Source organism: Dipodomys spectabilis, unplaced genomic scaffold (genome assembly GCF_019054845.1).
Source record: "Dipodomys spectabilis isolate Male_0828 unplaced genomic scaffold, ASM1905484v1 ptg000233l, whole genome shotgun sequence".
Taxonomy (NCBI): domain Eukaryota; kingdom Metazoa; phylum Chordata; class Mammalia; order Rodentia; family Heteromyidae; genus Dipodomys; species Dipodomys spectabilis.
The window spans coordinates 1,557,065-1,572,557 of record NW_024870910.1 but is presented as its reverse complement, the minus strand read 5'-3'; the positions used below and the strand labels follow the sequence as shown (position 1 = coordinate 1,572,557).

The 15,493-nt window shown below is 36.5% G+C and overlaps 1 protein-coding gene across 4 annotated transcripts in view; it reads left to right on the top strand.

Annotated features, from left to right (window-relative positions):
- The window catches only part of Mef2a (myocyte enhancer factor 2A), an 83,928-nt gene that overhangs the window by 11,629 nt on the left and 56,806 nt on the right, over positions 1 to 15,493 (top strand). For 3 of the 4 annotated variants that reach the window (XM_042698489.1, XM_042698486.1, XM_042698488.1), the window contains exon 2: positions 7,964 to 8,048. The exons of the other annotated variant lie outside the window; for it this stretch is intronic. The gene's annotated coding sequence lies outside the window, so the exon portion shown is untranslated. The remainder of the gene's footprint in view (positions 1 to 7,963; positions 8,049 to 15,493) is intronic. 4 annotated transcript variants of the gene reach the window in all.

The following is a 15,493-nucleotide window of genomic DNA, read 5'->3' as shown; positions in this document are numbered from 1 at the left end:
ATTCATTTTTAAGTGATCAGTGAACGTAGTGTTTTGAACTCTGCAATACCAATTCATTCTCTACAAACAGTTCATGTGTAAATGCTTATCTGCTCGCTTCAGTAATTGAATATTAACATTGGACCAAAATGATGGGATCCTGTGTCCTTGAATCATTTTGAATTGCCATAGGAATTGTCATTATTAGTTTTTATATAAACTAGACTACTACTATGAGTGTTCCTTTAAAAAATAGTCTCAGTAAAAGAACATTAAAATTTTTACTATTAGTGTTAGACATGGAAAAAAGTTGCAAAATAGTATAGAACGCTTATGACTGGCTCTTCATCTAGCTTCCTGTAATGTTGGACATCTTCCATAACCATAACATAACTTTTTTATTGTAAAAATACTGTACAGAGGGGTTACAGTTACATGAGTACATGAGCAAGGTAATGAGTACATTTCCTATCAAGCATTGTTACTTCCTCCTTTGTTTTTCTCCTACCATCCCTTTCCTCCCACCTCCACAGCTACCCACCCCCCAAATTGTAAAGTTCATTTTTCAACATAGTGTCTGTTCATCTCATTGTTACAATGGGTCAACCTGCATCTCTATTTAAACATTTTGTTTTTCCCTTCCCCTCCCCAAATTAGAGAAGTGTATATACAAGATGCAGGGCACCAACATCAAATACAGTGAAAACGGGTTATACTGTGGGGGAGGAACATAAAAAGAAACAAAAAGATCACATGGTACATTATAAATACATTAGAAACAATAGCAAGGAAGAAAAAACCACTTGTGTCCCTATCTTGGGGTTCATTTCACTTAACATCATCTTATCTGGTCATATGTACATAGCTTTTGACCTTTTCTGCTTGTCCCAGACATATACTAGTTATTGCAAATAAGGGAAACCATGGGACCTATGTTTCTTTGGACCTGGCTTACTTCACTTAATATAATTTTTTCCAAGTCTTTCCATTTCCTAACAAGTGGGGCAATGTCATTCTTTCTGATGGAGGCATAGAATTCCATTATATGTATACATATCACATTTTCTTGATCCATTCATCTACTGAGGGGCATCTGGGTTGGTTCCATATCTTAGCTATAGTAAATAATGCTGCAATAAACATAGTTGTGCTGGTAGCTTTAGTATGGTCTTGTTTGTGATCATTTGGGTAAATACCCAAAAGTGGGTTTGCTGGGTCATAGGAGAGTGCTATGTGTTGTCTTTTGAGGACCTCCATACTGCTTTCCAAAGTGTTTGAACAAGTTTACACTCCCATCAACAATGCAGTAGGGTTCCCTTCTAGCCACATCCCCTCCTGAATCTGTTGTTATTAGAGTTCTTGATTATAGCCATTCTAACTGGGGTGAGGTAGAATCTCAATGTTGTTTTTATTTGCATTTCTTTTATGGCTAGAGAGGTTGAGCATTTCTTCATGTCTATTGGCCATTCTTATTTCCTCTTCAGAGAAGTTTCTCTTTTAAGTTTTTAGCCCACTTATTTATCGGGCAGTTGTTTCTTTGAGGATTTGTTGTTGGGGGATTTAATTTTTTGAGTTCCAAGTATAGTTTAGATATGAGACCCTCTTCTCCCAATCCGTGGGCTTTCTATTGATCTTGCAAGTTATGTCCTTTGCCATGCAGAAGCTCTGCAGCTTCATGCAACCATAACACAACTTTTTAAAACCAGGAAAGTAATATTAATGTAATACTGCTTAAAAGCCTATTGAAGCTGGGTGCTGGTGGCACACCTGTAATCCTAGCTACTCAGTAGGCTCAGATCTGAGCATTGGCCATTTGAAACCAGCCCCTGCAGGAAAGTGTGAGGTGTTTATCTCCAATAAACTATTAAAAACAAAACCACAAAAAATGAAACAAGCTACAAGTAGAGCTGTGACTAAGTGGTAGAGCAGTAGCCTTGAGCCTCAAAGACTGTGCTCAGGTCCTGAACCCAGATCCATAGATCTCAGCCTCCAGAGTATCTAGGATTATAGATATCCAAGTCATAGGCACCTGGCTTGGAAAGTTTTATGCTGTCAATGTCTTATTACTGGTAATATTAATCTGTTCACTTAGTTAAAGTGGTGTCTGCTGGTTTCTTCTCTGTCAAGTCAGTTTTAGCTTTTATAGTTGATACATGTCTTTAGGAGCTGCTTTGAGGCTATTCTAATTTCTAATTAAAAAAACAACAAGCTCTGATGCTAGGAGTGGTCATTGCTACAGTAGAATTGTTTTTACCCTTAGGCCCACTGAACAGATGGTGCTTAGAAATACTTGCCTGTATACTGACCCACATATATACACACACCAACATTCAGCTCTGTAACACAGGATATGTGCTTCTAAAAATTGCAGTGCTAGCCAGGTGCTGGTGGTTCACACCTGTAATTCTAGCTACTTGGGAGGCAGAGATCAGGAGAATCATGTTCCAAGACTAACCCAGGTAAAAACGTTCTTGACGCCTCATCTCTACAGAAAAAGCTGAGCCTGATGATGTGTGACTGTCATCACAGCTTCAGTGGGAAGTGTAAATAGAATCAGAGATCAGGCTGGCATGGAGAAAAAGTGAAACTTTGTGTCAAAAATAACTAGAGCAAAAAGGGTTGGTGGAGGTGTGGCTCAAGTGTTAAAGTGTCTACCTAGCAAGTGAGAAGCCCCTGAATTCAAACCTCAGTTTTCCCCACCCCCAAAGTCACAAACTCCTCCTGTGAAAACCACATGGTTCAAAGGATCAGTGAGGTAATGGAAACAACACTTGAAAGTTTGTAAAAATTAAAAGAGAAAAATGAGAACCCTAGTAAGCCTTATTAAAAAACAGTAGCATGGTTTCAAACATGTTAAACTGTTAAGTAAGACGTACTGCTTCATATACTCCATACGATGAAAAGCTGTGGCACTTATTTATGTGGTTATCCCCCAAGTGTTGAGGCTTGTGAGTCATTGTGAAGTGATAGAAGGAGAGAAGATCAGAAATCAGATGAAACAGAACTCCAGTTGTGGATGGTGGTTGTGTCTCATAACATGTGGGCTATTGTAGCTCAGGAGTCAGTCCTTTCTATGATAACCTCTGTAGCTATAATTTTGTATTTTTCCCACTTTGTCTGAATTCAGTCAGCAATTTTAATTGCTTGTTTTGTCCATTTCTATTTTTTAGTTTTTAGAGTTCCAATTCAAGTTGGTTGTAATATTTAATAATGTTTGTGTACATGTTTAATTGTTTGAAATAATTGGCTTATTGCTTTGTCCTGTTTTGAGGTGATTGTTTTGGGGCAAAAGGCATTCCCCATTTGATAGGTGTCAAATTCTGGACCTCACTTTTTGTCTGTTCATTTTTATGTTTGAGTTCTTGTTGGTTGGTTGTTTTTTTACAGTGTTCTGATGCTAGTATTTCCCTCATTGGTGAGTGTAGAACAGTCTTCAACCTCAGTGGTTTTTATTTTAATGATTGGAGCACCGTTGTGAGAATTTCAGTTTTCTCAATTTCTCTTGTCTTGTGGGACCTCAGATTTCCCCCATTTTCTTTTTTGAATTTATTGTCGGACAAGCGACTCAGAGCTTTTGCATTTTGAGAAGTTGTTATTTACCTGACTTGGACTTAGATAAAACTGTAAAATACTGACTTTTAAGGCATCTCTAACTTGGCCTTGCCTAGAGCAATTGTTTTCAACTCTTTACTTTCTTTTTGGTGGTTCTAGGGATTGAACTCAGGCTCAGCCTTGTGCTTGGCTAGGCAGGCATTCTACCACTGGCACAACACCCCAAGCCTTTTAATTTTTTATTTTTTGCTTTACTTTCTGAATAAGATTTTATGTTTTTGGACCAGCCTCAGACTAATATCCTCCTATCAATGTCCTCTTGTGTAGGTAGGATCCCACTCTACTAAACTTGTTTATTGGGATGGTGGTCTTAACCTTTGCCCAGACTGGCTACAGATTGTGATTCTCTCAATGTCCACCTCTGGAGGAGCTGGGATTATAGGTGTATGCCACCATACTGTTAAATAAAGTAAGTAAAATTTGTACACACAGGATATACTACAGTGGACTTTTATAGTAGAGAAGTAAATAGTGACAACTATGCAGGGACATATTGTAGATATAACAGGTAGTAGATAATATGTAATTCTTATGGTAGTATCTGTAAATCTCCCTCAACTCCCTTCCTGAAGGAGGAATATCAGAATTCAAGCAAAGGGGATGCTCTAAGGATAACCTTAAGCCAGTTCCTGTTCTTTTAAGGTTTAAATCAGGACTGTAGAAGTGTCAAATGACTTCTGAAAGAACACACAAATATTATTGTTCCACTAGTATATGTGTTCTTGTTTGTTTCTTTTAAATAGATTAGTCATTTGGATTTAACTCTAAGATACCATTTTCACTTTGTGAGCTTCAGAGTTTCATTCCTAAAAAACCTTTGGAGGCTTCTGGTTATAAATATTAAGACAAATTTCCCCCAAATTTTAGAAGATTTGCATAAACATAATGAGAAACCTTGAGAATGGTATCCAAGTCTTCAATGCTATTTGTGTCTCATACATTCCTTATGTATAGCTGGAAAGTAATTTTACCCAGTATTTTGCCTGTTTCAAATGCTGTCCTGTCTGTCACATGACAGTCACACATCATGTCAGGTCCTGTTGGCGTTCAGAACATTTCTGATTGTGGATTTTTGAAGTATGGTTCTCAGGCAGTGAACAGTCAGTTGGAAGAGATGCATAGCACACAGGATGTGGGGAAGAGTACAGAGTTTTCTTCTAATGTGCTATTCTCTGGAAGCCCTTCAAATGTCCTGTTGAATTTTTAGAGAGGCTTCATTACATAGACACAGCTGATTATGTCTTAGGCCATTAGTGATGCCTGTCATCTCTTAAGTATTGATATGTAATGTGGATCTGAAGCTGCTGAAAGGTATTGGTCCTCTGAGATTGAGCTTTGGCCTTCTTGAGCTATTGCTTTAGGAGATATTCTTTTTTTCACTTGTTTTCTTTATTCAAGAAAACCATTCACTCAATTATAGTTATGCATAGCAGAATAATTTCTGGATTCTAATTTGTTCTTCACCACTTTACTAGTTGTGTGACTTTGAGAAGTTGCTACTTTATTACTTCAATTTTCTCATGAGAATAATAATGAGGTAGTAAGGAAGTTCTGGCTGTACATCAGGTAATATATGTAAAGCAATTAGTGTGTGGCTCTATCCTACATAAGACTGAAATATTTCTGCCTTGTTTGCAGCTGTTGCTGTGTTTGGCTTTCTCTGAATACCTTTTCTATACTTTTTGGTTCCTTTTCCCTGTATTTCCTTCCCTGCTTGATTTATGTATTTTTTTCTTATTAAGGGCTTTCCATTAATATGCCATATGTATTGTATATTCCTTACTCATTTTGTGTTTCGGTTCTCTGGCTCCACAGGTCAGGGATAAGGATAGAAGCATGGATAAATACCAGGGCCTGGTATTTATTAGGTTCTTAGTAAATAGATTCTAAATGTATTGTATTGAATTGTATGCCAGATACTGACTGGCTATTCTGTATATAAAAAGGAACAAAGTTACAAGTGGCTCATGCCTGTAATCCTAGCTACCCATAACACTGAGATCTGAGGATTGAAGTTCAAAGCCAGCCCAGGAAGGAAAATCCATACCTCTAATTAACCCCCAAAAGCTTAAAATAAAGCTATGGCTCAAGTGGTGGAGAACTAGCCTTGAGCAAAAAAGCCCAGGGACAGCATCCTGGCACTGAGTTCAAATCTCAGGACAGGCACAAAAACAACAAAATGAACAAAGTACGGGACTGTAAGTGTGGGTCAAGAGTAAAGTGCCTGCCTAAAAGTGTGAAGCTCTAAGTTTAAACCTCAGTACCACAAATAGAACAAAGTTTTCTCTTTTAATTTTAAAAAGCATATACAGCATACAGAGGAGACTCATGCTTGCAAAACTAGTGATTTTTTAAAAAGTTAATTATGGTAAAGCTATCTTAAGGATGACCTCCTAGGAAAGTGTCTTTGAACTAAGAAACAAAGGGAGGTCATTTTCAGGCATAGGTAAATATTTAAATGAAGTTACAGAGCTTGACCGCTTGTGGTACAGTTAACAACATTGTAGATGAAAGGTTGGAGGGATAGAGGGGTATCCTTTCCCTTCTTCAATTTTCTTTTCTGTCAGTTGTGAGTCTTGAACTCTGGGCCTGGGCACTGTTCTTCAGCTCTTCAGCTCAAGGTGAGCACTCTACCACTTTGAGCCACAGTTCCACTTCTAGTTTTCTGGTGGGGGGCGTTGGGGTGGTATTTGAGAGTCTCTTGGACTTTTCTGCCCAGGCTGGTTTTGAACCATGATCCTCAGATCTCAGCCTCCTGAGTAGCTAGGATTATAGGCGCCTGGCTTCTTTTTTTAATGGTAAGAAAACTTGGCAGAGCTTCATTGAGTAAGGAAGCAAGCAGGCAAGCAGACAGACAAAAAGCAGACAGACAATGGATGCTCTCCAAGGGAGAGAGACACCTGTCTTATTCTTGAGTAGCAGAAGGTTTGTAGGTTTAATTGCATGAAATTTTATGATAACTGGCTATAGTTTATAGTGTTTTATAGTTATAACTAAAGCTTGGTTTTTACTTTATTATTTTTTGTGGTACTAGGGTTTGAACTCAGGTCCTCTCACTTGCTAGGCTGACACTCCACCACTTCAGACCACATCTGGCCTGTCTTTTTGCTCCTTATTGTGGAATTTTGGAGATGGGGGTCTGCTATATTTTTCTGCTTGGGCTGGCTTTAAACTATGATCCTTCAGGCCTCAGCTTTTTGGGAAGCTGGGATTGCAGGGGTGATCCACTAGCTCACAGTTAGGGTAAAAGCTGCATTTGGACTTTTTTTTTTAACAGCAATTTCCTTCTACCCTTGCAAAAATAAAAAGGGGCTTGTGTGTGTGTGTGTGTGTGTGTGTGTGTGTGTGTGTGTGTGTGTGTGTGTGTGTGTGTGTGTGTGTGTGTGTGTGTGTCTTAATGCTTTTAATACTGCATTACTATAAAAAGAATATTTGGCAGTTTGTGTTGCCCCTAAAGAAGGTATCTTTTCCAAATAGAAATAAAAGTCATAGCAATTAACACTGCTGAAGTAAGTTCTTAATTTTCTATGGAGAACTAATGCCCATTTACATTTAATAAAAACAGATTTACTTAGAGATTGGTTCAGTTGCTCAATCATGTAGTTATATATTATTATAGATATTAGCAGTGGAATATTGATCCTGGTCAGTTGGGGTGAGGAAACATGAGTATCATTTACTGTCTTTTCCTTTCCACCCAATTCCCTATTCTCTCTAAGTAAGAATGTAAAGGGACTGGGTTGTTAATTTATACATCTAATTCTTTGGGTTATGTTAACCAGTGCAGCTTTATAGAGCCTGAATTGTTGGCAGTGAATAGGGTTTTTTTTGTTGTTGTTGTTTATTTTTGTCATTCTGTGTTCATTATTCTCTTTTAAAGATAGTGGAACGCATAAATATTAACATTGTTTTGGCATGCAGACATATTTTATGGTGGTACAAATCATTGACCTAGTGACAACTTTCTGAATAAAAACATAATGCAATAAACATTTTCAACTGGTTGAAAATTTTTATCACACGCTTAATAAGCCATGTATACAGTATAGATAAATACAAGCATATAGGAGGCAGAGGATAGGAAAATAGGGCCCATGAGTCCAGTTTTTCAATCTTGCAGTACACATACTATTACTGAACATTTGAGTAATACTTGATTAAAAAAAGTGGCTTAGTGACATTAGAGACATTTAATTTTATCAGCTAAGTAAAACAAATGACTACCAGCTTAATTTTCTGTCTCGGCAAGTATTTGTGGTGCTGTCTGCCAAGAATGATGTTGAGTGCAAGAATTTTGTAATAATAGAATGTATTTTTAATTCTCCTTTAGAATCAGGAACAATAACCCATCTCAATTTTTTTCCTTCTTAAGGAATTGCATTTTTGAAAAAGGAACAACAAAGCCTGCTTCTTCAGGGATCACCTCTCAGAGCACTTTTGCTGATACTTTATTTCTAGTAAGACATTTTCCTTTTTCTATGTTATGGAGTAAATAAAACACAATGGAAATGCTGTCTCAAAATCAAGCTGTTTTTGTGATTGTGGATCATAGAAATCTTAGAATTTTATCTTAGGGTTTACTGCAGATCAATTAAGTTAGTAAACTATTTGAAATGTATAATAGTGGTGCACTTTGTCTAATACTGCAGAGATAACACTATTTGAACTTTTACACTTCCTGATGCTTAGTTTTTCATTCAGTATAACCATCAATATATTAGCTTTTATTTTTAAAGGTTCCTTTCTATTTACTGTCACAGCGTAAAGGACAAAGGATTGGGGACATGAATTATATTATCCTAGAAAAATCTTTAAATGAACAATTAAGTAGGAAAATATCAGAAGAGGTAGAAGAGACTGGAGGAAAAAATAAGCAAATTTTAGGGAATCTTAAAATATGGACTTCTTATTTTATTTTTACTTTTTTGCCTTTGGGCTGGAAGTGTAGCTCACTGCTCACCAATATAGCAAGCATGAGGCCTTGAGTTTAAATTCTAGTACAGCTAAGAAAAGAAAAAAATTGATTGCTTCATAGATTGATATTTATAAAGTACCAGTGAAGGTTATTTTGATTGAAAATTTTATGTTGGCTTAGGTTTATGCAGATGTATCTTCTTCAGAAGTTTTAATGAATGTAACTTCATCTGACTCTACTTTCTACTTAAAATAGAAAAGACAAATTAATATAGAAAAGACAAAATAAGTAATTTTAAAACATGTTCATAGGAGTAATGTTCAGTGGTTATGAAAAATTTAACATTTAAAATAATAAGTATTATTGAACTTCTTGCTGATTATGTTATTAATAAAAACTTGGGGAAGTAGAGCTGTGGCTCAAAGTGGTAGAGTGCTAGCATTGAACAAAAGAGCTCAGGGACAGCGCCCAGGCCAAGTTCAAGCCCTACAACTGAAAACAAAACAAAACATAACAAAAACAATAACCTTGGGGAAGGTATGTTAAAAGTTTTTGTTTTTCATTTTGCTTAGTTGAGCATGGTGGTATACTCCGCACTCAGGAAGCTAAACAAAGCCTGAGGATTGTGAATTTGAGGCAGCCTGGGCTGTACAGCAAGACTCTATCTCACAAAACAAAACAAAAAAGAATACTTTGGATGTTGGGCATAGTAATTCAGCACTTAGGGAAGCTGAGGCAGGAGAATCACAAGTTCAGGGATAGCCTAGCAACTTAAATAACACACCATCTTAAGTTTTCTACTGCGTAATAGAAAAATATTTTAGAAATAATAGAAAAATATTTTATGAACTAGTGTTTTTGTTAAAATATCATAGTATGTTGTCCGTTTCATATGACTATATATTTCTTTTTATAACTCGATTGATTTATGATATCCTTTATCACATAAAATATAATGTATCCTTTAGGAATAAGGAGAAAAAGGCTTGTTTTCCCAGCTGACCCAAAGTGACCTTCAGCCCAAAACTTCTATATGTACAAATCAAGTGGGGATAATAAATTTCAAATCTCATTTTGAAATACAAATCTGGGTATAAAGTCCTCTGTAAATGTTTGAATTTTTAAATTTTTCTCTATTACATTTCTCATGTATTTTATTCATTGACTGCTCAAAACGGAATGACTTGAGCAAAAACACTGTGTGAATCTCAGCTACTCCCTTGTTTAAATCATAGACCTCTGAACTTTCTCTGAGTCCTTGACAGCTGGGTCACAGCTTCAGTGGTTGTGTAACAATGCTGTCCATCACTGTTTAGGTGCCGCCTCAGTGCTGCCTCCTCCACTGGGCCCTCCCAGTGTAGTATGTCTTATTCATGGCAGGTTTTCTGTGGCTCTGTTGATTGTATTTGCATTAATAGTGACTCACGTGGGAGTTACTTAAGTATTTCTTAAAGGAAGATGCTCTTTTAAAGAGATTCATAATAGACCATAGTATGTTAGATAGGAATTTCCCTATAGTTCTGCCCTAGTTTAAGAGTAGAAATTTGGAGTTTGTCACAGGGATTGGGCAAAATTGTATCTTAGCATTTGCTTTTTTACTCATGCCTTGGACTGTATTTAGGCTTGTAATTCTTTGTTTGTTTTGTTTTGTCTGTCCTTTTTATACTAGGGATTGAACCCTGAGCTTGTAATTCAGTTTTTAATTTATGTTTTAAATGTAATATGAAGTAAAGGTTGAGGTTGATTTCTTTGAGTATGTGTATTGGTTTGTTCCAGTAGCTTTTTTGGGAGGAGGGCGGGCAGTACATCCTGGGGTTTGATCTCAAGGTTTTACTTGCTCTTCTTCCTTGCTCAGCTGGCTCTCTACCACTTGAACTACCTCTGCAGCCCAGCTTTTTGCTGGTTATTTTGGAGATGGAGTTTCATGGAGCTTTCTGCCAAGGCTAGCTTCAAATTGAGATCCCTGGAGTCTCCTGAGTAGCCGAGTGTTCCAGGCATGTACCATCAGTGCTGGCTTTCGCAACTTTTTTGACAAGCCTTTCCTCTGTTGAATTACTTAGACATCTTTGTTGAAAATTAGTTAATTGTTATGTGTGGGTTAATTCTGCTCTGTTGATCTGTATGTCTAGCCATACAATAATGTTGCATTCTCTTGATTATAGATTTATAGTAAGTCTTAAAATCAAATAATATAAATTCTCCAACTCCTATTTGATTTCAAGATTTAGCCTGTTCTGTATTCTTTCCACTTCTGTTTCTGTAGTTTTCCAGATCCCATCTTATCCAGTTGCCAGGCACAGTGTCACACTCCTGTCATCCCAGCTGTATGGGAGGCTGAAATTGGGAGGATCACTGTTTCAGACTACCCTTGGCAAAATCTTAACAAAACTCCGTCTCAGTGGACATGGTAGTGCACATCTAACATTCTAATGGAAATAGGAGGATCATGGTTCAGGAAATGTGAACCCCTATCTTAAGAGTAACCAGAATAAAAACATCTGGACATACTGGCTGAAGCAGTAAAAGCACCTGCTTAGCAAGCACAAACCCCTGAGTTCAAACTCCAGTACCACCACAACAGTAAAGAAAACGTGTTGACATTTTGTTGGCATTATATTAAATCTCTACATTATTTTGGAAAGAGTACTTTCATAAAATTGAATCTTCTGAAATTCTGCAAATGTGATGTCTTATTCAGTATATTTTAAGTTTCTCTCAGTCTGGACATTTTTTTTTGTTTTGCAAGTTTTGTTTCACATGCTTTACTTGTTTATGTACTTTGTTGATAGGAATGATTCAGTATAGAAGAAATATTTTATATCATAGGAAAGAATTGCTGGAGCCAAGATCTAAAACAGAAAGAAGAGCAGAGTATATGAGAAGTCACTGATGAGTAGCTAGTTGTGATGGCAAGAATTTGAGGTCCTAAATTCTGATGGCTTGTACTTTGACTGGAGAATAGATAGCAAAACTCTCAACTGAGCATGAACAGGAGAAATAAAAATAATTAACCTGGAAATTAGGACATGGAAGACTGTTGGGAAAAACAAAGGGGGTGTTTGAGGCCTGAGTCCATTGACATTTGTGAACAGAAAAACATTTTTTTTCCCTCTAGCCATTTTTACCTACATTGCAGGGAGCAGATCCTCTCCAGAATAGAATTTTGTCATCATATGGAGACATGGGATGGAGGGAAAGGGGCAAAAGGATAGAGGCCAAGAGACATGAGAGTTTGTGAAAATTGAAGTAGAATAGGAGCCAAGGAAGGAACAAAATGCGGGCCAGGGACAGTGGGAAGGTGGTAGACATGTTATTTCCAGGACAGTGTAGAATCAGGATTGTTGCATTTAGATTATTAGAGTATGTAAACTGGAAACATAAGAGGTAATAAGGAGGATGCCTAATAATTTAGCCTGTTACAAGTAATTTATTAGCAGATTTTTGTGGGTTATTTGTATTAGTATTTATGTGACAGTTATGTTATTTTTTTGCTTTAACCTTTATTTCTTCATTTCTACTGCTTGAGATTCTATTCTTTTTTGTGACTCTTTAAGATGGTTATTTAGAAATTGAATTTTGGCCTTTCCTCCCCTATATATACCTATTTTAAAGCGAAATGTTTATCTCTAATAAATATGACTTCAATTGTATCTCATAATTTTGATACAAAATATTTTAACAGCCTTCTATTTGAAATATTTTCTCATTTTCACTGTGACTGCTTTACAGTGTGGATCATTTACAGTTATTGCTTCATGCTTACACTTAAAACCTTTTATGTAACATTTTTATTATGTCTAGATTGAGATCAGAGAACATGTCTGTGTTTTGTATGTAGTTATGAAGAAAGTATTTTTTTAGTTGTTTGGTGTAGTATTCTATGTTACATTTTAACCTCGTTAAATCCTTTTCTTTTTATTTCATTCTGCTTATTCATTCCGATCTGGTTCTGTTAAATCAGCTGGCTATAAGTATGTGTGCTATGGGGATTGTGCTTTATATGTATTGTTATACTTAGGTTTCTTAGCTGGCCTTTAGGAAGAGTATAATTTAATATCTTCAAAATTCAGTACAATCTTTAAACAGACTTGTATATGGGAAATTTCACACATCCCATTCCAGTATTCTACAATTGGTAGAATATTGGAGTCACGTGTAAATATTGGTTAGAAGTATACTTAGTGTCGGAAAAAAAAGCATGCATCTTTTATGTTGTTGCAATTAGCAAGATGTGTTAATACATTAAAAACATCGCCTCATTGTCTGCCATGTATTTGTCCTGAACACCTTTCTAATTGTCTTTCATGTTCAGCCCTTACTTTTGTTTTGATTTATAGAGTATACAAAAGTGTTGAGAAATTGTAGAGTAGAGAAAAAAAGCTACCTGCCATAAGGTCATGTAGTAGGCATTTTACATCTTACCCATGATAATTAATTACTATAAGTAGGCATTTTCTGTCTTGCAGTTAAATTTTAAAAGAGAAATGATTGAGGATTATGTGTTAATGTGTAAGGATATAATTTTCCCTACTTAAATAGCAAATAAACCCTTTGTTACAGTTTTTGCACAGAATATCTGATTTTTGTTAGGAATGTGACTAAATGTGTTATTAGATACTCTCAAGTTTAGAATTGTTACATTCTGTACAGTATGTTCACAAATAAAATAAAATTAAATTAAAAAAAAAATAAATAAAAAAAATAAATAAATAAAAAAAAAAAAAAAAAAAAGAATTGTTACATTCTTCCTGGTAAATTCCTTCCTTCCTTCCTTCCTTCCTTCCTTCCTTCCTTCCTTCCTTCCTTCCTTCCTTCCTTCCTTCCTTCCTTCCTTCCTTCTTTTCTTTCTTTCCTTTCTTTCCTTTCTTTCTTTCTTGTTTTTTGTCGGTCATGGGGCTTGAACTCTGGGCCTGGGCGCTGTCCCTCAGCTCTTTAGCTCAAGGCACCCTCTACTACTTGAGCCACAGTGCCACTTCTGGCTCTTTCTGCTTATGTGGTGCTGAGGAATTGAACCCAGGACCTCATGCATGCAAGGCAAGCACTCTTATCACTGAGCCACCTTCCCAGCCCTTGAATTGAATTTCTGTTCATTTTTGTCCTCTCTTTTAAGATGTAGTCTTATAATCATCTTACGATTGGGCTTTGTCTTTAAATAGTGTTCTGCCTTTTTTTTTTTTTTGGTTGGTCATGGGGCCTAAACTCTGGGCCTGGGCTCTGGTCCTCAGCTCTTCAGCTCAAGGCTAGTGCTCTACTACTTGAGCCACGGCACCACTTCTGGCTTTTTCTGTGTGTAATATTAAAATCTACAAAATATTGTTGTTGATATTTTGTTAATATTCATTCATCAGTTATTTATTTACCCTGTTGTTTGTTCTGGTTGATTGTTCTTTCCACTTGAAGAGGTCTCTTCAGTGTTGACAGTTCTGTTTCCCTTCTCCTCACAGTGTCTATTTTACCTTTATTGTGAAGGATATTGTTTCTCAGATAAAGAATTCTAGTTTGGCATTCTTTCCCTACCTCTAGCACTTTGAAGATAGCATTCCTTTGGCTTCTCCCTTTATTATTTACATGAAACAGTCAGCTAGCTGTAAATCTTACTCTGTGTCTTAAGGTCAAGCAACCCGCTCTGACTATCTTTCTTTCTTTCTTTCTTTTTTTTTTTGTCGGTGTGGGGCCTGAACTCTGGGCCTGGGTGCTATATCCCCCAGCTCTTCAGCTGTAGACCAGCACTCTACCACCTGAGCCTCAGCACCACTTCCGGCTTTTATGTGGTGCTGAGGAATCGAATCCAGGGCCTCATACATGCAAGGCAAGCACTCTACCACTGAGCCACCTTCCCAGCCCCTCTGACCATCTTTCTATGGGAGATCAGCATCCTTCTTTGATGAGCCTAAGTGTATTTATTATATTTATTTTACTTGAGGTTTTATAAATTTGAAATCTCAAGTCTGTTTTGAAATTTTTTAACTTATATCTTCAAATACTTCTCTACCATATTTTACCCTTCCCTTTCTGGGACTCCATTCACATATATTTTTGGCTCCTTTCTCCATATTCCATATATATATATATATATATATATATATATATATATATACACACATATATATATATATATTTTTTTCTTTTGGTCATGGATCTTGAATTCTGTGCCTGGACGCTGTCCCTCAGCTCTTCAACTCAAGGCTAGTACTCTGCCACTTGAGCCACAGCACCTTTCCATTTTTTTCTGTTTATATGATGCTGAGGAATCGAATGTGTGGCCTCATGTGTGTGAGGCAAGCACTCTACCACTGAGCCACCTTCCCAGCCCGTTTTCCATATTTTTAAATACTCTTCTGTATTTGTCAGTCTCATATCTTTGTATTGAACAGTGTGCTTTCTTCTTTTCTGTGTTCTGGAGTGATTGGTTGTTGCTTTTTCCCCTCTGGTGCCTAACCTGTTAATAAACTAGTTCATAACTTAATTTTTCAGATTCATGCTTTTTTTCTGTTATTGTCTATGAAGATTTTTTTAAATTTCTTGAACAGTTTTAACTAAAATTTCAATCCTTAATGGATCTGTTGTAAGTCTGTTTTTTTAAATAAGTTTTTTTGTGTGTGTGAAAATACTGTACCAGAGGGGTTATAGTTACATGAGCAAGGTAATGAGTACAATTCTTATCAAGCATTGTTGCCTCCTCTTTTGTTTTTCCCCTACCATCCCTTCTCTCCCACCTCCACAACTACACTCCCACACATCAGCCTAAATTGTAAAGTTTGTTTTTCAATACAGTGTCTTGTACATCTCATTAATACAATGGGTCAACCTATATCCCTATTTAAACATTTTGTTTTTTTCCCTTCCCATCCCCAAATTATACCGACATCAAATACAATGAAAACAGGGGTTATACCATGGGGGAGGAACATACAAAGCAACAAAAGAATCACAGGGTACCTTATAAATACGTTAGAAACGATAGCAAGGAAGAAAAAAAAAAACACT